General features: G+C 41.0%; 1 pseudogene across 1 annotated transcript; it reads left to right on the forward strand.

The window, feature by feature from the left end:
- Positions 1-5,701: 5,701 nt before the first annotated feature.
- Positions 5,702-20,238, forward strand: LOC306666899 (non-histone chromosomal protein HMG-17-like; annotated as a pseudogene). Its single transcript has 2 exons — positions 5,702-5,731; positions 19,922-20,238. The product of its transcript is annotated as a non-histone chromosomal protein HMG-17-like (transcript).
- The last annotated feature ends 1,965 nt before the right edge of the window (positions 20,239-22,203 follow it).

Here is a 22,203-nt window from a genome sequence, read left to right on the forward strand (position 1 = left end):
GGTAAGTCCCCCTGGGCGGAGGAGCCACTCTCGTTTGGGCTATCATGGGACTCTTGACCGTGATCGTCCGGCAATGTCCCAATGCCCAACAGGAAGGGAGATCACACCCTGCCTAGGCCTTCCGGGCCACAGAGAACTCCCAGGCTCTTCCTCAGCCATAACACTCCAAAATCGGCATTTCACTCAGACCTTAACACACAACTCCATCAGGACTCATACTCCCGTCGCCCAGTTTCACTTTTAAAGACTCTCGGAAATTGACCTTCCCTTGCGCCACCCCTTCTCTCCACTGTTCCTCTTTGCTGTTCTTTCCAGACCGTGGGTCTCCAGAAACCCTGGTACCAGGTTCCTTCAGGCTCCGGGCCTTTGCCCCCTGAAGAGTGAGGGCCTGGGTGATGATCCACACCCTCCTCTTCTCCCGGTTCGTTTTCGAACCCTCTTGGATTGATTGAGACCTATCGGGGACGCCCTTTAGGATCACTTCTCTCCTTACTGGCCAAAGGATATTCCTCTATCACCTTTCTTTTTCCTTCTCTCTCTTTCACCTTTCTCTCCCTTCCCTGTCTCTCCTGTCTCTCCTCCTCTCCTTTTCGGCAATGGGAACGTCTTCTTCCTCCCCCCTGGGGGCCTCCCCCCCTTTAACGTCTCCTAAAAAATCTTAGCACCCTGACCCTCACGCCAGATAGCAAACCAAAAATTCTCGTCAAATTTTGCACCCAGGATTGGCCTCACTATCCCCTAGACAATCAGAGTATATGGCCCCCCGAGGGTACACTAGATCCCAACATTTTTGGATACCTCTCCAATTATTGCCAGTGCCAGGAAAAATGGAAGGAGATTCCCTACATCCAAGCTTTCCACCTTCTAGCCCAACATCCCTCACTCTGCTCCACCTGCACTCTGTCTCAGGTCCTTTTAGCCTGCAAACCTCCCTCACCCCCCCCAGGCCTCAGAGACAGGCTTCAACCCTGCCTACGAACCACCCCCCTTATAGGCCTCCACCTTCTGCCCCTGCGCTTCCTCCTGCTGCTCCCTCTGCTACCCCAGTATCTTCCCCAACTTCCTGTCCGCCCCCACTTCCTCCCACCTCCGACCCTTTTAGCCCTCCCTTCACACGCTTCCGAGGGCCTCCCACTACCCCCCTCACTATTGCCCCTCTCCTTGAAGTGGCTGGCGCCGAGGGTGTGGTCCACGTCCATGTGCCATTTTCCCTGGCAGACCTGACACAATTAGAGAGGAAACTGGGTTCCTTCAGCACAGACCCACCACTTACATCAGGGAGTTTCAATGGGTCCTCCAGGCTTATAGCCTAACACACCATGACATTTTCATGCTCCTGGCCAACACCCTCCTACCTGAAGAACGTCACCGAGTCCGGGATGCCGCTCAAACCCATGCCAATAACACACACCACATCGACCCCAACCACCCACTGGGCCCACATGCAGTCCCCGAACAAGACCCACATTGGGATTATAACACCGCCCAAGGAATCCAAGCCAGGGACCGTTTTGCCTCTTGCCTGGTTATGGGTCTTAAAAAGGCTGCCCATAAGATCGTCAATTTCCAAAAAATTCAGGAAATTATCCAGAAGAAGGAAGAAACCCCATCCGAATTCCTAAACAGGCTTACCGAGGCCCTCCAACAATATACCAACCTAGACCCCATCTTGGATGACAGCCAACATGTCCTTATGACGTATTTTTTGGCCCAATCCTACCCTGACATTAAAGCCAAATTAAAAAAATTGGAACAGGGCCTAGCTACCCCTCAGACCGAGATCTTATCAGTGGCCTTCAAGGTTTTTCAAACCCGGAAGAGGAAAAGGAGCGCTGGAAGCAAAGAGCTGATCAAGCCAATTTTCAAATGCTGGCTCAGATCATAAAACCTACCCCCGGGCGTTCTCCTGCCACACCCAACCCCAAGCCTCCACCTGGGGCATGCTTTAAGTGTGGCAAAGACGGACATTGGTCAAAAGCCTGTCCCTCTCCCAGGCAACCCACCACACCTTGCCCAAAATGCCAAAAGAGGGGGCATTGGGGTTCCGATTGCCCTTCTGCCCAAAGGGGCGGTTGATCAAGTGGCCCCCAAGCACCCGGAACATGGCAACCGTCTATGGTAGGGTTAGCCGATGAGGATCGATGAGGCCTTGGGTTCTCCCCGACCATGTCCATAGTAAGAAGAGAACCCAGGGTCATTATTATTGTGGACGGCACCCCCACCTCCTTCCTCCTAGATACTGGGGCCACTTTCTCGGTCTTGAGGGAATTCTGGGGCCTTACCACACTTAGCACCTCTCCTATAGTCGGGGTAGGAGGGAAACACATTCTCCCCCACAAAACCCCCCTCCTAACTTGCTCTATCCAAGGCAGTAATTTTTCTTTCTCCCACTCTTTCTTAGTTATGCCTCAATGCCCTGTCCCTCTCATGGGAAGGGATATCTTCTCCCTATTAAAGGTGTCTATCACCATACCATTTTCATCCTCCCCCATGACCCTCTTCCTTTTAGCCCTCCTTTCTGAAACCAGGGATACCATCCAAGAAAATTCCCTCCCCACTTTGGCCTACCCCGTAAATACTACCGTATGGGACACTAGTAGCCCCTCCAATGCCCAATGTCCCCCTATTACTATTAAACCACAAGACCCCACCAAATATATACATCAGGCCCAATATCCCCTAAGCACCACCGCACTCCTTGGACTTCAACCCATCATTGAGGATCTCCACCGAAAACGGTACATCCGTCACACGCATTCACCCTTCAACACCCAGTTAAAAAGGCAGTTAAAAAGGGCAATGGATCATACCGCCTAGTCCAAGACCTCCGCCTAATCAACGCTGCCCTTGTTCCCATACATCCCCTAGTCCCTAACCCGTACACTTTACTATCCCAAGTCCTCGCATCATCCACACACTTCTCGGTCTTGGATTTAAAGGATGCCTTCTTTTCCATTCCCCTTGACCCTTCCTCCCAAGATATCTTTGCTTTCACTTGGACACACACACATGGCATTCCGAACAGATGACATAGACAGTCCTTCCTCAAGGGTTTCGGGATAGTCCCCACCTCTTTGGACAGGTTTTGGCTCAGGATCTCAAAACCTTCCATGCATCCCATCCACAATCTGTCCTCCTGCAGTATGTGGATGACCTCCTACTCTGTAGTCCATCCTGGGAACAATCCCAAATCGACACTGCTTCACTCCTCAACTTAGCAGAGAGGGGTTACCGCCTTTCCCCTTCCAAGGCCCAAATCTCCCTCTCAACCATGACTTACCTAGGTTTCCAGCTCTCCCCACAGAGAAAGGAAATTACACTTGACAGGAAACAGCTCCTCACCACCCTCCCCATCCCTAAAACCAAAGCCAAGATCCTCTCATTCCTGGGAGTGGACAGGTACTTCAGGGCCTGGATTCCAAACTTCTCCCTGTTGGCTCGACCCCTCTATGACCTAGCGAAAGGGGACCCTGAAGAACCTCTATCCTACACACCTCGCCACCCCTTCCTCAAACGTAGACAAGCTCTAGTTGAAGCCCCTGCACTTCATCTCCTGGACCTTTCCAAACCTTTTTCCCTCTACATCCACGAGAATAGCAGTCATCCTTGGGGGTCCTAGGACAGATCTATGGCCCTTCCTTTGCCCTGTGGCCTACCTTTCCAAACAATTAGATCCCACTGTACAAGGATGGGCCCCCTGACTACGAGCCCTAGCTGCCGGGCACCTATTATAAAAGGAAGCCTACAAATTAACTTTGGGGGCACCTCTCACCATCCTTTCACCCCATCACCCCAAGAATCTGCTCTCCTATAAAGCTCTGCAGTCCCTTCTGCTGTCCAGACTCCTAGCCCTCCTATCTTCCTTCCTGGAGAATCCCACCATCTCCTTTCTCCCATGCCTGTCCCTAAACCCTGCCACTTTACTCCCAATACCATACCCTCCCAAAACACCTCTCCATAATTGCTTGGAGACCCTCCAGAACTTTATGCCCTGCCACTCCTCCATTTCCGAGGGCCCCCTCCCACACGCTGACTTCACATGGTTTACAGATGGGTCTTCATTCAGGGAAGACCACACCCATTATGCGGGTTACGCGGTAGTCTCCCTCGATTCAGTCATAGAGGCTCAGTCATAATCAGCAGGCAGAACTCATTGCCGCCACCCAAGCTTGCACCCTCGCTGAAGGGAAGAACCTCAACCTGTACACGGACTCTAAATATGTCTTTCACATTCTCCTGTCCCATGCAGCTGTATGGAAAGAAAGAGGCTTACTTAACACCAAAGGGAATAAATCACAAATCCAGCACTAATCACCAAACTCCTAGGAGCATCTCAACGGCCCCATTCATTAGGGGTCAATCACTGCAAAGCCCATTAAACAGACAACTCCTCCATAACTCAGGGTAACTGTAAAGCAGATATCGCAGCACGGGCCGCAGCTGTGTCAGGGACCACCAACACCCTCCTCCCGGCCTTACCCCAGCAATCAGAAACCCCAACTTCAACGACCCCTGAGGTCACACTTCAGGAAGACTCTCAGTTACAACTTCCCGAGGATAAACTCTCCCTCTTCTGTCTTCTCCATGATCTCTTCCACTCCAGCCCCCAATCACTGTCCCATTTCGGACAGGCAAATCAGTATCACTCATCTTGCCTCCACAAAGGACTGCCCCCTGACAGGGTGTTCCTCAGCCATTGACATTCCCCTTTCCCTTAACCTCTTTCTTCATGTCCATGATCCCTGGAATCCCAAGTGGGCTTCCCCTCGTAGGTACGCTTTCTACTATGAATGGTCCCCCAAACCCTGGGGCTTCTTCTCCATTTCTCAGGAATACGTCCCCGTACACAGAACTCTTTCCCTGGTTTCTGTCAACATCCAACACAAAGAGGAACAGCTCTCCTCTGCCCTAGAACCACCCTCTCACTCCTCCGCCAACTCCCCTGGGTCACCCATTAACACTTGGGTGCAGGTTCTACTCTCACTGTTCTCAATCGTTCCCTTCCTTCCTTCTCCCCTGGGAACTCTTTTCTCTGTGCTTCTCTTGCACACCCGCTTCTAGCCTACAGACACAAACAGGTTCTAACCCTCTCTCGGCCTTTATCCAAAACCCCCTCCTCACTTGGATGTGGCCCATTCTAGGCCCCTTAGCTGTCATCTTAGTGGCCTGTCTCTTCCTACCTTGTATCATGAAATTCATCCAAACCCAGGTGGAAAAAATCTCAAATCAAACCTTTAACCAGCTCTTACTCAGGAATTACCAGCTTCTAGCCACCAAGGATCCAACCAACTCCTCGCAAGAACATCTCACCAGCTGTTAAGATGACCAACCCCTTCTGTCACTAGTGGCAGGTATTCCTGGAAACCCTTGCCGCGGATGCCTGGATTGTCACCCCAGCAACTCTCTCTCCCAGTGGGACGACCAACTGCAAATTTTGTGGTTCCAAGGGACTTTCATGGACTTCCCTCCCGGTGAAGTGGCTGCATTTGGCCTTCTGTTATGGGGACTAATAAGTGGCCTACTCCTCGACCCTCCCTTTTTGCCTCTACCTTCCCCACGATGATCCACTCCAGCAGGAAGTAGCCAGAGGAAGAACAACGACCCCATTCCCATATATAGAGGAAAAAGGGAGGAATATAAGGCCTAGCCCCCCACAAGCAGCTGCAAAAGCCCCCCCGCCTTGGAACCACACCTCGGCAACATGGCGCATATCCTGCTTGTCTTCCGGAGTGTCAGTTTCCCGCTGGCATGGCCCTGCACCCAATCACTCTCCACTGCCCTGCTTCAATCCCCTAACAACAAAGCTTGTCCAATCACCTACCACCCCATCCCATACCCTGGCCTATGAGACTTCTCTCCACTCATAAAGTGTGTGTATTCTCTGAATAAAGCGGAACTTCTCCAGTGGACTGGCAGTTGGTGTCACCTCATTCTTTCAATTGCAGTGTCTAACTTTGGGTTTGTTGTGAGAAAAAAATGATCTAATTCAAGAATGCACTTAAAACAATGCATGGTGCTTGGTAAGCAACTCTAAATATTTCTACCACGATATTCTGCAGCTCCATTCATTTACCTGCAGATGCCATAATTTCATTCTCCATTATTAAGACTGAGTAATATTCCATTGTGTATATAGATCACATTTTCTTTATTCATTCATCCATTGAAGGGCATCTAGGTTGGTTTTATAGTTTGGCTATTGTGAATTGAACTGCTATAAACTTTGATTTAATGTGGCTGTGTTGCTCTAGTATGCTGATTTTAATTCCTTTGGGTTTAAACCAAGAAGTAAGATAGCTGGGTCAAATTGTGGTTACATTCCAAGTTTTCTGAGGAATCTCCAAACTGCTTTCCACAGAGATTGCATCAATTTGCAGTCCCTCCAGAAATGTATTAATGTATCTTTTTCCCCACATCCTCCCCAATATTTATTGTTACTTTTATTCTTGGTAATTGCCACTCTGACTGGAGTGACATGAAATCTCAGTGTAGTTTTAATTTGCATTTCTCTAATTGCTAGAGATGTTGAACATTTTTTCATATATTGATTATTTTTCTTCTGTCTGTTCAGTTCCTTTGCCCTTTTATTGATTGAGTTATTTGGGGTTTTTATTCTTTTGGTGTTAAGTTTTTTGAGTTCTTTGTATATTCTGGAGATTCATGCTCCATCTGAAATTCAGGTGATAAAGATTTTCTCCCATTCCGTAGGCTCTCTCTTAATGTTCCTGATTCTTTTCTTTGCTGCGAAGAAGTTTTTAGTTTGATACAGTACTATTTATTGATTCTTGATTTTACTTCTTGTGCTTTAGGAGTCTTGTTGAGAATTTATTTCCTAAGCTCATGTGATGGAAATTTGGGCCTACTTTTTCTTCTAGTAAGCACTGGGAGTCTGGTCTAATGTGTACATCCTTGATCCACTTTGAGTTGAGTTTTCTGCAAGGTGAGAGATAGGGACCTAATTTCATTTTATTACATATGATTTCCAGTTTTATCAGCATCATTTGTTAAAGAAGCTATCTTTTCTCCAATGTATGCTTATGGAAACTTTGTCTAGTATGAGATAACTATATTTATGTGGGTTTGTCTCTGTGTCTTCTATTCTGTACCATTGGTCTGTTTTGGTGCCAATACCATGCGATTTTTATTACTATAGCTCTGTAGTATAATTTAAGGTCTGGTGTTGTGATGCCTCCTGTTTCACGTTTCTTGCTAAGGATTGCTTTGGCTATTCAGGGTGTTTTATTTGTTTAAGTGAATTTCGTGATTGCTTTTCCTATTTCTATGAAGAATGTTATTGGAACCTTAATAGGAATCACATTAAATCTGTATAGTGATTTGGGTAGTATGGCCATTTTGACAATATTAATTCTACCTATCCAATAACTTGGGAGATCTTTCCATCTTCTAAAATCTCCTTCAATTTCTTTCTTTAGTGTTCTGTAGTTTTCTTTGTAGAGGTCTTTCAGTTCTTTTGTTAGATTGATTCCCAAATATTTAATTTTCTTTGAGGCTATTGTGAATGGGATACTTTCCCTAATTTCTCTTTCAGTTGATTCATCACTGTTGTATAGGAATGCAATTGATTTATGGATGTTAATTTTATGTTCTGCTACTTTGCTGGATTAATTTGTGAGTTTTAGAAGTTTTCTGGTGGAGTTTTTTGGGTCTTCTAAATAAAGAATCATGTCATCAGCAAATAAGGATTGTTTGAGTTCTTCTTTTTCTTTTTGTATCCCTTTAATTCCTTTCTCTGTCTAATTGCTCTGGCTGTAGTTTTCCAGACTATGTTAAATAAAAGTACTAAAAGAGGGCATCCTTGTCTTATTCCAGGTGTTAGAGGAAATACTTTCAAATTTTCTCCTTTTAGAATGATGTCAGTCTTGGGTTTAGCATAAATAGCTTTTACAATGTTGAGGTATGTACCAACTATTCCTAGGTTTTCCAGGGTTTTTGGACACGAATGGATGCTGTATTTTGTCAACTGCTTTTTCTACTTCTATTAAGATATTTGTGTGATTCTTGTCACACAAATATTTATTAATGCAATGAATTATGTTTATTGATGTTTATTGATTTTCATATGTTGAACCACCCTTGCATCCCTAGGATGAACCCTACTTGATTATGGTGCACTATATTTTAAACATGTTTTTGTATGTGATTTGGCAGTATTTTATGAAGAATTTTTGCATCTATGTTCATCAGGGATATTTGTCTGAAATGTTCTTTCCTTGATGTGTCTTTGTCTGGTTTTGGTATCAGGATAATACTAGATTCATAGAATGAGTTTGGAAGAGTTCCTTCCTTTTCTATTTCATGGAATAATTTGATAGGGATTGGTGTTAGTTCTTTTTTGAAGGTTTGGTGAAACTCATCTGGGAATCTGTCTGGTCCTGAACTTTTCTTTCTTGGTAGGCTTTTCAAATTCAAATTCATTGCTTGACATTGATGTGTTTAAATTTTCTATGTCCTCTTGATTCAATTTGGGTAGGTAATATGTCTCTAAAAATTTGTTGATGTATTCAAGATTTTATATTTTATTAGAGTGTAAATTTTCAGAATAGGTCTGATTGGGCTCAGACTGTAGCTCAGTGTCAGAGCCCTTGCCTAGCCTGTGTGAGGCACTGGGTTCCATCCTTAGCACCACATAAAAACAATAAACGAAATAAAGGCATTCTGTCCATTTACAACTATAAAAAGTTTAAAAAATAAGTTCTGATTATCTCTGTATTTCAGTAGTGTCTTTTGTGATATTTTCTTTTTCATGTGAATTTTCATAATTTGAGCTTTCTCTCTCTCTCTGTCAGCTTGGCTAAGTGTTTATCAATTTTAATGATTTTTTTTCAAAGAATCAACTTTTTGTTTTGTCAATCTTTTTGGATTGTTTCTTTCTTTTGTTTCAATTTTATTGATTTCAATTATGATTTAATTATATCCCATCTTCTACTTCTTTTGGTGTTGGTTTGTTCTTCTTTTCCTAGCGCTTTGAGATGTAATATTAGATTATTTATTTATTGACTTTCTATTCTTTTGATGAATGAGCACATTGCAATGAACTTTCCTCTTAGCACTGCCTTCATAGTGTCCCAGGAATTTTGATATGTTGTATCACTAGTCTCATTTACATCTAAGTATTTTTTATTTCATCCCTGATTTTTCTTCTATCCATTCATCAGTGAATACAGTATTATTTAGTCTCCAGCTCTTAGAGTAGCTTCTATTTTTTATTTTATCATTGGTTTCTAATTTCATTCCATATGATCTGATAGGATACAAGGTATTATCTCTATTTTCTTTTTGTATTTGCTGAGAGTTGCTTCGTGACCTAAGATATGGCAGAGAAGGATTTGTGCACTGCTGAGAAGAAGTGTATTCAGTCATTGATGGATGAAGTATTCTATATATGTCTATTAAGTCTAAATTACTAATTGTGTTTTTTCATTCTATAGCTTCCTTATTTATTTTTTTGTTTGGAGGACCTATCTAGTGGTGAGAGAGGTGTGTTAAAAGTCACACAGCTATGGTAATGCTTATATATATATATATATATATACACACACACTATATATGTATATGGAAGTGTGTAAACAAATGTTTTATACATTATGTATATAATAGTTTGTATACATACATAGTTTATATGTATACTTATATACATAGCTTATATATAATATTTTATAGATACATATATAGTATATGTACTATATACTCAATAGTTTATGTATGTATATAAGTATTCATACATTATATATAAACATACATAAACATATTTTTACATATAAACATATATATGTGTATACATGTGTGTGTGTATATATACACTATGGAGGGACAATCAGATAAAGTTCGCCATTGCTCTAACAATTTCTTCCAATCTTGTGCATTGGAGCGCTGACTCCACACACTGGCAGAAACCACCTAGGAGTGGTTACCATACGGGGTTTTCCAGCCTATATTATATTTGAGGTGTGCTGGGTGCCATTTCGCCACTCAGGCTAGCATTTTACTTAACAGCATTTTAAAGAGTCCAATATGTATGTAACAGAAAGCAAATATTTTGTGTCAACATGTTCAAGTGACAGCTGCCTCTGAAAAAGGCATTGCCATATAGATTTATTTCATTCTGATCCGACACTAATCGGCCACTGTACACATCAGCACATTGAGAGGTTTCATTTAGTTAGGCTGCCAGCCAGACTTGGGGAGAAACAGCCTTACCAAACAGGACCGTGACCATTCTGTCTTAATGTTAACTTGGAAGCCAAATGCCTTGTCCTGACATTTCAGGAAGACTCCTGGCCTCAGGGCCAGGCTTGACACACATTTATTTTTGCCTTTGAAACACATTCAAACTGTTTATTCAGAAATGTTTTCCTTCTTGTACCATTTTTCCTTCACTGAGCATGAGCCAGAAAAAGCCTGAAGCTTTCAGAGTCTGGGGAATCTTTGCTGGTCAAACTAATGGGAAAGTTTAGACTCAACAGCATTTTTTTCCCTACCACACCCCCTGATTTTTAAACCCAAAGAGGGTTTCAAAATGTCTATAAATCAGCAGCCTCAGTCCATTACTCAGTAGAAATTATACATCTAAACAGCCAAGCAAAGCCGTTCTTCTCATTTTAGTGTTTTCCTTATAGATTGATGAAAATTTGAAGATTTTCGAGGCAAACCAATGAGTGATATCTACACTTTACTTTCATCTTTCCTTATGGTGTGACCTTTTATTTGGGAACATTGATTGCTTTCTGCCATTTGTTTGATGATTTTGACGTCATCCCTTTGGGCATCAGATTGGAGTAATAAAAGGAACGAAAAGTCACATTGCTCTATTTCTAGTGCTATAAACAAAATTGCATGAAAACTAAGGCCAAAACCAAGTATTTGAAAATGCAAATGCATTTTAGAACGGAAAATAAATTTCAGAAAAGCTGCTGTGTTGTTTCCAATTTGTGCCGACATTACATTCTGACTCTATAGGAAAAGAGTAGGAATAAGAGCAGACAACTGCTTTATGGCCAGTTAGCCTTGGTAATCCTGTTCTGTGTGTGCATACTCCCAAATACAGGATTTAATTAGCACGGGCTGTGTGGCAAGCAGATGGGACGCTCTGATAAAGGAATTAAGCTTTGGTATGGACAAAATGGACAAGACAAACCACTTGCTCTAAGACAGTTTCTATAAATAACAATGTTGTTCATCAAATTTCTCATAGGATGATTTCTGCTGTGATCCTGCAGATTTTTTGAAGAGTAAATATTCATTGAGCTATCACCATGTTCAAGGCTGATGTATATGACCATATAAATTTGCATATTGTCATATCCTGGCTCCCCCTGCTTCCCACAAGTACTGGGGTTGACCCTGGGCCTTATACATACTGGGCAAGCTCTACATTGAGCCACAACTCCAGCTGCTTTTTCATATTTTATTTTGAAACAGGATCTTAAGAGGTTGCCCAGGCTGGTCTTAAACTTGCCATCCTCCTGCCTCAGATTCCTGAGTAACTGGGATTCCAGGTGTTCTGACTTTTCTTTACTCTGAATTTCTAACATTACAGAGTACTCTCTATCTGTACTGGTACTCTCTATCTGTGGCTCCATCTCTTAATTATGCATATGTGAATTCAACCAGTTGTGGTTGAAAATATCTGGAAAAAAATTGCATCTGTACTAAACAGATACAGACATTTTTCTTGGGGTTATTCCTTAAATAATACAGTATAACAACTATTTACATAGCATTTACATTGTATTTGGTATTATAAGTAGTCTAGAGATGACTTAAAGTATACAGAAGAATATTCATAGGTTACATGCAATACTATGCCACTTTATGGAAGGAATTTGGTCATCTGCAGGTTTTGGTATGCTGGGAGTCCATGAACCAATCCTCTATAGATAGATAATTAAAGTCACTATAATTTTAAAGAAAGAATGAGAGGCCAAAATATGCTTTTACATGTCCTAATTATTGTTACCCTTGCAATGAAAACCAGACCATTAAAAATAGCAGAAATTTTGTAGATTACATACTAAGATCTATTGACCTTCTCAGGGGAGTAGGAAACAGGCAATAATTTCTTTGAATGTGTTATCTACTGGTAGATTTAGATTTCTATTCTATTTCCTCAAGCATATTAAGCTGTGGTTTCTGGAGGGACATTTGACTAGGCCCTTCACTTGGTGAAAAATTATATGAAGATGAACACCGTGATTCAGCATTAGCAGATGAAAAAACAGAAGCCCAGAAAGAGTTTAATGTTAAATACACAAGTACTTTTTCAGCCTAATCATGTGCTGTACAATATTTTTGTATATGTAAGTCTGACAATCCTTCCAGGACTTCCCTCAGTCCCTAGTGCAGAGTCAGTACATGGTGCGCCCTCAGCAAATATTTACTGAAAAAATGAATGTAGATCTGGTGAGTCACTTGCTGACTATAAAAAGGATAAAATGCAACAAGTAGATGGAGATGGTACCTGGAAAAAGAATGAGAGGCATTTCCCACTCCATCCACTCAGAGCACATCCTTGAGATTAAAATCGATTAGCAATTAATACAAGTAAATTTTACCAACTAAATTAAATATGGAATCAATTATGTGAGTTTTCAAAAATAAAGGTCAGTGACCTAATGGTCATGAAGAAAACCTTATTTTCTCCCCAAATAATGTTTGGACAAATACACTCTTAGATGGGGGTGAGGAAAGCATTAATTCTGTATTTGCAAATCCTACATTTCAAGACCTTGTCTTGAGCTCTAGGTGGGCATCAATAAGCTTAGCCTTTGTGAGTTCGGTACTCTATTACAAGATGTACAGGAATTATTTCATTTCATGCTCCTCCAAGCCCAGTAGAGGAAAAGCCAAATGTGAGGTTTGGAGACTTAACTTGCCTAAGCACTTGGACCATAGGCATAAGGGCCAATAATGATCTTAGGACCTGTGCCTATAACAGTCATAACATACATCCTACCTGCATTTTTGACTTTGGAAGACACAAGAAACCATGTATAAAATGTCCTTTCAATGTTTTGTTTTGTTTTTTTAAACAAATCTTTAGAGAGAAAACACCATTGGGGCTATAGATAAAAATGTATAAAATACTCCAAAGTGCCAAATATAATTTCACAATTATAATGTAAATGCTCCTGCAGGCAGATTGAACACAGACAAGATTAAAGAACCCATTCCCACACTAAGACTATCAAGTAGAATAATTCTAACACTTGAAGAGTATAAGAACAGTACATGTTGTAATGATTTTTTCCACCCCTTTCCCTGTTACTAAGAACCTGACTTCTAGGCTTGTGCCTCTGAGAGGTCTGAGCTTCTCTCCAACTCACCTTCATGGCTATTTGGTTCAATGCAAGTTCTCAAGTTATGAATGTCCACAGCAAATTACCAATAAAGGGGGCGAGATCGACATATGCACCTTTGTTCTAGGTAACTTGGGAACTCTGTGGCTATAAAGGAAACAATAAGAGAAGCCATCACAAAGAGGGTGCATCTTTCTCATATTCTTCAGATAATGACTGGGAAACTGACGAAGGGCAGCTTGGAGCAACGACACCTTGCAGGCCATCATACCTGACAAATGATTAGACTCAGTGACTGTTTAGGGAATGGAAGAATGTGGCAAAGGGACTAGAAGCCCAGACAATGAAGTCAGAAAGAACTGGGTTCAGTTCTGTCTCCACTCACTATGGAGCCATCTGGTTTGTACTGTGAGAGCCAATTTTCAGGAAATTTGTAAGGTAATCGTTAAACATGGACTTCATTAAAATAAACTTCTACAAACTTATAGATGACATTAAAAATAAAGGCAATATAAATTCAAAAGTCACCATTTCCCAACTCCATTATTATTGCCTATGCTCTTGGGGTGATTTACATTTTAGTAGATTTTAGTACCTCCCTTGATTTTGTGTGTTATTCTGTATCTCTTCCCCTCTGCATTTTCTGAGTTTGTAGCTTGAAATCCGCTGTGGTGGGAGTACTTAAACAGGAGACAGAGACAAACACTACAAACTGGGGCTTACTTTGTTATTTTGTTAATTGCCTACACCTTTAAAAAATCATGGAGAGAATGTCAGCAGTGCAGATTAAAGCCAGAAGTGTGTCCTAACACTGATAACTTGTGAATATCTATTGAGAAAATAATAGTTGACTATTTAAAAACTGTGAACTCAGTGAAGAGATGGTTCATGGAGCAAACGGGACAAGTGACATTCCAACATGTGTCTAACATGCTTCATTCTGCCTTGTTATCATAAATGGAAATATCAACCAGCTCTCATGTTGGATGTGTACATGTGGCTCTGGTTGTGAAAAATTTACCAGCACAGCATTGTCCCCACTTTATTTTAGTGGTGAGTCCTTAGGAAAAGTACTTAATCCCCCTCACAATACTGCGATGGGGAGCAAAGCTCAGGAATAACACATGTAGAGCAGTTAGCCCAGGTCTTCCACATGATGAGCTTTCAAGGTGTACACTTCTATCTCTTCCTGCTCAACATCAATACCACCATTCATTCCCTCCTAAATTTGTACCTAACATAGGAAAAATTTTAAAATAAAAACTGGGATAGAGTGAAAAATAAATCTTCCCACCACCAGATCTCTAGTTCCCCTCCCTGGGGGCACACACAGCTACTTCTCCTTGTTTATTCTTCCAGAGAATGCTTATGATTTTACAAAACATATGTCCATGTATATATATTTTTAATGCAAATGATGCTATACCATATATTCTATTTCCTATCTTGTTTTATTCCTTAAAAAGTATCTTGCAGAACAAGTATCTCCAGAACAATGTGGATAGTTCACTGCAAAGTACACAGTATTCTAGCAATAGGTGTAGCTATCTAACCAGTTACTTGCTGATGAAAAGTTAGATTCTTTCTAATCTTTTCTGTTACATTACTACAAGAGTATGCTGTACTTGTCATTTTACACCTATCTCTATTGCTTTTCTGGTATTTTATTTTGAAAAATATTTGCCAAGAGGATAAACTCAGTGTGGTATTTGCTGATAATCAGTGCTACATCCACCAACTCACTAAAATATTTACTGAATGTTGACTATATGGCTAGTTCCCTAGTTCCATCATTTTATTTAGAAGTGTTAGATATTAATCAAAGGCACATATTGAGGGAGGGGAGAGAAGGATCGATTTTAATTTAAATGTGCATCAGTAACCTGGGGAAAATCTTTTTTCACCCTGATGAAACAAGCAAAATATGCTACCTGACAAAGTAAAATTGAGAGACAAAATGGAGGCAATTAAAATAATCCAGTAAGTTGACCTTATATGCAATGAACCTTGTAGACATTGTAAAAAAAAGCCATGGTTAAATAATATTCCATTGTATATATACACCACATTTTCTTTATCCATTCATCTGTGCAAGAGCACCTAGGTGGCTTCACAGCTTAGCTATTGTGAATTGAGCAGCTATGAACATTGATGTGGCTGTGTCACTATAGTAGGCTGATTTTAAGTCCTTTGGGGTTTAGGCCAAGGAGTGGGATGACTAGGCCAAAAGGTGGTTCCATTCCAAGTTTTCTGAGGAATCTCTGTACTGCTTTCCACAGTGGTTGTACCAATTTGCAGTCCCACCAGCAGTGTATGAGTGTATTTCCACCCCCCCCATCTTCACCAACACTTATTGATTGTTACTTTTATTCTTGATAATCACCATTCTGACTAGAGTGAGATGAAATATCAGTACAGTTTTAATTTGCATTTTTCTAATTGTTAGAGATATTGAACTATTTTTCATATATTTGTTGACCATTCATATTTCTTCTGTGAAGTTCCTATTCAGTTCCTTTGCCAATTTATTGATTGGGTTATTTGGGTATCTTTGGTATAAGAGTTTTGAGTTCTTTGTATAACCTGGAGATGAATGCTCTATATGAGGTGCATGTGGTAAAGATTTTCTCCCATTCTGTAAAGAAGCTTTTAAGTTTGATACCATTCCATTCTTACCTAGGTACCCTTCAACAGATAAATGAATAAAGAAAATGTGGTATATATACACACAAGGAATATTACTCAGTCATAAAGAAGAATTAAATTATAGCCTTTGTGGGTAAATTGATGGAACTGAAGACTATCATGCTAAGTGAAATAAGTCAATCCCCAAAAAGAAAGCCTGAATGTTCTCTCTGATATGCAGATGCTAACACACAATAAGTGGGGGAGGGAAGAACAGATGTTCTTCAGATTAAGCAAAGGGACATGAAGGGAAGGGAGGAGTAATGGGAATAGAAAAGACAGTAGAATGAATTTGACATAATTCATTATGTTCAAATATGAATACATGACCAGTGTAACTTCATGACCACAGCAATGGGATCCTATATAGAATATGTTATATTCCAGGTATGTATAATATATCAAAATACACCCTACTGACCTGTATGTCTAAAAAGAGCAAATTTTTAAAATGGCTGTTTAAAAAAAATAAACAAGCCATGGCTAAATCCACATTGCTTTGGGAAGAATATGTCATTTACAGTGGTGAAACTCAGCTCAAAGTGGATCGAAGACTTAGGCACTAGAACAGAGACCCTCTGCCTACTAGAAGAAAAAGTAGGCCCAAATCTTCGTCATGTCGACCTAGAATCTGACTTCCTTAACAAGATTCCTAACGTGCAAGAACTTAAATCAAGAATCAATAAATGGGATGGATTCAAACTAAAAAAGCTTCTTCTCAGCAAAAGAAACAATCAATAAAATGAAGAGAGAGCCTTCAGATTGGGAGAAAAATCTCTACCACATGCACCTCAGATAAAGCATTAATCGCTAGGATATATAAAGAACTCAAAAAACTTAACACCAAACAAACAAATAACCCAATCAATAAATGAGCTAAGGAACTGAACAGACACTTCATAGAAGACATACAATCGATCAACAAATATATGAAAAACTGTTCAACATCTCTAGCAATTAAGAGAAATGGAAATCAAAACTACTCTAAGATTTCATCTAACTCCAATCAGAATAGCAGTTATCAAGAATATAAACAACAATAAATGTTGGAGAGGATATGGGGAAAAAGGTACACTCATACATTGCTGGTGGGAATGCAAAATGGTACAACCATTATGGAAAGCAGTATGGAGATTCCTCAGAAAACTTGAAACAGGACCATTTGACCCAGCTATTCCACTCTTTGGTTTATACTCCAAGGACTTAAAATCAGCATACTACAGTGATGCAGCCACATCAATGTTTATAGCAGCTCAACTCACAATAGCCAAACTTTGGAACCAACCTAAGTGTCTTTCAACAGATGAATGGATATAAATATATTCATATATTTGGAAAGATGAAATATTACTCAGCTTTAAAGAATGAAATTATGGCATTTGCTGGTAAAGGGATGGAGTTGGAGGATATCATGCTAAGCAAACTAAGCCGAACCCAAAAAACTAAAGGCAGAATGTTTTCTCTGATATGCAGATGCTAATTCACAATAATGGGGTAGGCCACTAGGGAAGAATAGAGTTACTTTAGATTAGGTAGATGGGAGTGAACATAAGGAAAGGGTATGGGGGTAAGAAGGATAGTACAGTGAAACAGACATTATTAGCTCATGTACATATATGACTGCATGATTGATGAGATCCTACAATATATACAACCAGAAAAATGAGAAGTTATACTCCATTTATATATGATTTATCAAAATGCATTTACCTACTGTCATGTATAACTAATTAGAACAAATTAAAAAATTAAAAAGAAAAAAGAGTCTAATAATTCATTAAGTTATGATTGTTTAATCCTCTCTCAATTTCTTTACTCACATCTTTGCATAACGTTCCAGGGAAATCAATCACGCTTCACACACAAGCAATTTATTGTAACTTTTATGCAAAATCTGGGCCACTACAATCCATGGAAAGGCCACTTTGTTGGCCTGGAACACCTTCCAGGGGCTCCCTTATCAAAACGTTTGAGAGAAGCAACAACTCTTGACCACTGAGAAGGACAAATTCCCATGGGATGAGGACAGCCTTTCTGGAGGTAGTCACTTTCTGAACTGAGGATAGTCACTTTGAGAGTTGAGGTTGCCAAATATGTTTTTTTTTTTTGTTTTTTTTTTTTTCAGATTTCCTCTAGTGTGCTAAGCTGTCTCAGAGGCCAAAATAAACACCTCCTTCAACTTTATAAAACAATCACACATTACCATATGAGACAATACATTTCTGGTCAATACATGCATTTAAATGCACACCTCTTCAGTTTACCGGCCTCTTCCTAGTGGAGGTGCCTCTTGCAATTCTCAAGGGGTGTTTGTTTTGCCTGACTGCTGAAGATAAGTGCAAATGATTGGCCAACATTATAGCAAGTGGCAGAACACAAGCTTTTTAATCATGCTAAGCAAACTAAGCAAACTTTTTTTTATTTTAAGCAAACTAAGCAAATTTTAAAGAATAGTCAGCAAACCATTACATCTTCCAACTGCATCAAAGGAATCTTCATTTCCTACCTCTGCTTCTTTTCTGGGCATCAAAAACTCTATTCAATAAAGTTGCTTCTCTATGCTTAAGACATTTATATTCTATAAAAAGGAAACAAAATCACTTGCTTTTAAAAGAACACTTGCTCTTCAGTGCAAACATAGGGGGAATGAAAGAGTGGCGAATAAATTGCTAACTAAGTTTAAGGGACTCAAAGGAAGTCTTGTGGAAAAAAAATGACATTTGAGCCATGCTTTCAAGGTGTGCTGAGGTTTTCCAATGGAGCCGAAAGATATTTTAGGAGCTTGAATAAGTCTCAGTATTATAAAGCATTGGGCCTATTGTAGAAATGGTGTAATTTGATAGCAGCATTGATTGGTTTCAGGCTGTAAAAAGAAGTGGAAAAAAAAAATCTCCTTGAACAGGTAGATGGGGTTAGCTTTTTAAAGGCACTGAATGTCAAGTTCTGGCAGATAGAGCTGATGGCCTGGCCAGTGGGCAGCCCTGTAAGGTTCCCAGCAGCTGGCCTGTACACTCCCAACATGACTAGAGGTCAGTTAGCTTCCAGACCTCCATCAAGACCCCACAAGCACTCCCTTCTTAGAGCCTAAACACCAAGCTAGCAGTTTTAATGCTGGATTCCTCTATCATTTCTGATCCTATGCCCTGTTCCCATCTTGTTAAAAAACAAAAATAAAAACAAAATGAAAAAAAAAAAAAAAACTTTAACATTGGAAGTTCTTTTAATGAACAAAAAGTTGGGTTCAAGGTGTAACTCAGTAGTAGCGCACTTGTGTAGTATGCACCAGACCCTGGATTCAATCCTCAGCACTGCAAAGAGAGGAAGGAAGGAAGGAAGGAAGGAAGGAAGGAAGGAAGGAAGGAAGGAAGGAAGGAAGGAAGGAAGGAAGGAAGGAAGGAAGGAAGGAAGGAGGGAGGGAGGGAGGGAGGGAGGGAGGGAGGGAGGGAGGGAGGGAGGGAGGGAGGAAGGAAGGAAAGGAGGGAGGGAAAGAGGGAGGGAGGAAGAAAGAAAGAAAAAAGAAGAAGGAAGGAAGGAAGGAAGGAAGGAAGGAGGAAGGAAGGAAGGAAGGAAGGAAGGAAGGAAGGAAAGAAGAAAGGAAAGAAAGGGAAAGAAGAAAGAAAAAAAAGAATCAACAAAAATTTGACATGATGAGGCACTTTGGCAAGAGAGTGATGGTAATGAATTTGGCAATATTATTAAGAAGAGAAATAGAAGAAATGGAGACAGGAAATCCTGTTAAGGGCTTATAGGAATAAGTGAAGCAAGAGAAGAGAAAACTTAGGGAGATGGTAGAAGAGTTAGAGAACAGGGCACTAGTAGCAGAGGCAGTAGAAAACAGAACCTGGAAGATCTGAGAACCCAGAGCAGTATGAAGAAGAAGAGGAGAGAACCACCCCCAGACCCACCAAAGTCACGCGCAGCTGCATCCCCGAGTCCAGCGCCTGCATCCCACCACCATTGCCACCCTGCCCAAGAGAAAGACTGAAAGTGATGCTAGAGGAGATAAAGCCAAGGTGGAGGACAAACCACAGAGAAGATTCGCAAGGTTATCTGCTAAATCTGTTCCTCCAAAGACAGAGCCCAAGCCTAAAAAGGCCCCTGCAAAGAAGGGAGAGAAGTTACCCAAAGGGAAAAAGGTAAAAGCTGACGCTGGCAAGGATGGGAATAACCCTGCAGGAAATGAGATGTCAAAACAGACCAGGCACAGAAAGCTGAAGGGGCTGGAGATGCCAAGTGAAGTGTATGCATTTTTGATAACTGTACTTCTGGTGACTGCACAGTTTGAAATACTATTTTTTATCAAGTTTCATAAAAATGCAGAATTTTGTTTTACTTTTTTTTTTCAAGCTACGTTGTTAGCACACAGAACACTTCATTATTGTTTTGGGAGGAAGGAGCATAATCACGACTAGAAAGTCTCCAAAGCTGGATTGCTGTGAGGGAAAACACCTTCCCCTGCTAGTTTTGAGAGACTTCCTCTTGGCTCCCAAGAGGAGGGATTCCCTGGTATTGGCACACATAGCCACCTTGGCACAAACACCTTGTGATATGGAAAAACTCAAATTCACCTTATGTCCTCCTCTCCCTCCCTGCTATCGGCATAGACTTAACTCCCCTAAACTCAGACCTGTTGGGACCTGACTCCCAACAATTGGTTTTACCAGTGTGTTGGCAATCTGGACTTCCTTGTGACATCATTGAGTTAGTGTCCCTCAGAAGAACAGAAGTTCCTTTTCTGGATTGTGGATCTTCAGATTAATATTTTTTGCCATTTTCATTTCGTTTCCTGAAAGTCAGGGTCGACTTGTGAAAAGTTGTTGAACAACACGCTAAATGTGAAATGTCAACCCTCACTCTAAACTTTCCCTATTCAGAGCATCAGATGAAGACTTCATTGGGTTTTATAGTGGCTTTCTGATTTTGGTAGTCCATCCAAGAAGGGAGTTTGAAAGTTGTTGTATACTGTTAAGGACTCTGCCTGTGTCCTGCCTGAAATACCATGATCATTTATGAAAAGTATCAGTAATAAAGTTGGATACAGTTTGGCTTGGAGAAAAAAAAAATCTGAGAACTTGAGGTTACAGAGAAGGCAGTGGCTTCAGAAAAATGAAATCCATTTGTAAAATTCTCTTCCCCCTTTGCTTCTAGGAAACTCCTTTTCCTTGATTCTCCTGGGATCTTCTTGCTGTTCCTTCTAGTTCTCCTTCATGATCCCTTCATTCACCTCTTCCTCCTCTACCATCAGTACCATCCAGAGCTGTCCTTGCCCCTCAGGGCACCTCAGACCCATATTTGCCTTCTGTGAACCCATCTACAATGGCTCCCATCACCGCCATTCTGGAGAATTTCCAGGCTGCTCACTATCCTTATGAAGCAATCAGTTTCCTGAACAGATTCACTTACATATCCTCAAGGTCACAATGGTCCAAAGAGAACTAAGTATCTTTTCCTTAAAATTTGTTCTGTGTCCTATAATCTCAAAACATTAGCACCATCTGCCCAGTGGCCTGAGAGTGTAACTTGGCAGTCACTGTACTCCTCTTTCCCCAGCACCTGGTCACCACGTCCTGAGAATTCCTCTGCTTCGTGTTAGTTTCTTCTCCTCTTCTCCCACAGCCATGGTTTAAAATTCTTCATCTGGAAGCTGCAATGACTCATCCCCAGACTACAGCCTTGTTCACTCCTCACTTCCCATGCTACCACTACCTCCTTTCCTGCTAAATCCCTTAATAAAAGGGCTGGAGTTATAGCCCTGTGGTAGAGTACCTACCTAGCATATGTGAAACCGGGTTTGATCCCCAGCCCTGCAAAAAAGTTTTTTAAACCCTCAATGTTTCTGCAAAATTTAGATGGTAAAATTAAAGTCCACTGGTTGATTTCATGAGGCCCTTCATGGCTGGCCCCTGGTGACCTCTTTAACTTCTATTGTCCTACACAACCTCTCTTTTCTACCACCAAACCCAAGTGCATCCAGATCTTGGGACCAGTTCAACACTTTGATAAATACTCTTCCATCTGCTCAAAATTTTCTTCTTCTGTCTCATCTACCTCAAATCCTTCTGAACTTAACCTAAACCTTGCATTCTCAGGAAGCCTTCCCTGATCTTTCACCTAGTGACACATGTCTCTTCTGTGCTCCTACAATTCCAGACAACTGTAATTGCTAATCAACTCACATGTCTTTCCTGCCAATTTACCAAAA

The sequence above is a fragment of the Sciurus vulgaris genome (assembly GCF_902686455.1).
Source record: "Sciurus vulgaris genome assembly, chromosome: 7".
In the NCBI taxonomy this organism is placed as follows: Eukaryota; Metazoa; Chordata; class Mammalia; order Rodentia; family Sciuridae; genus Sciurus; species Sciurus vulgaris.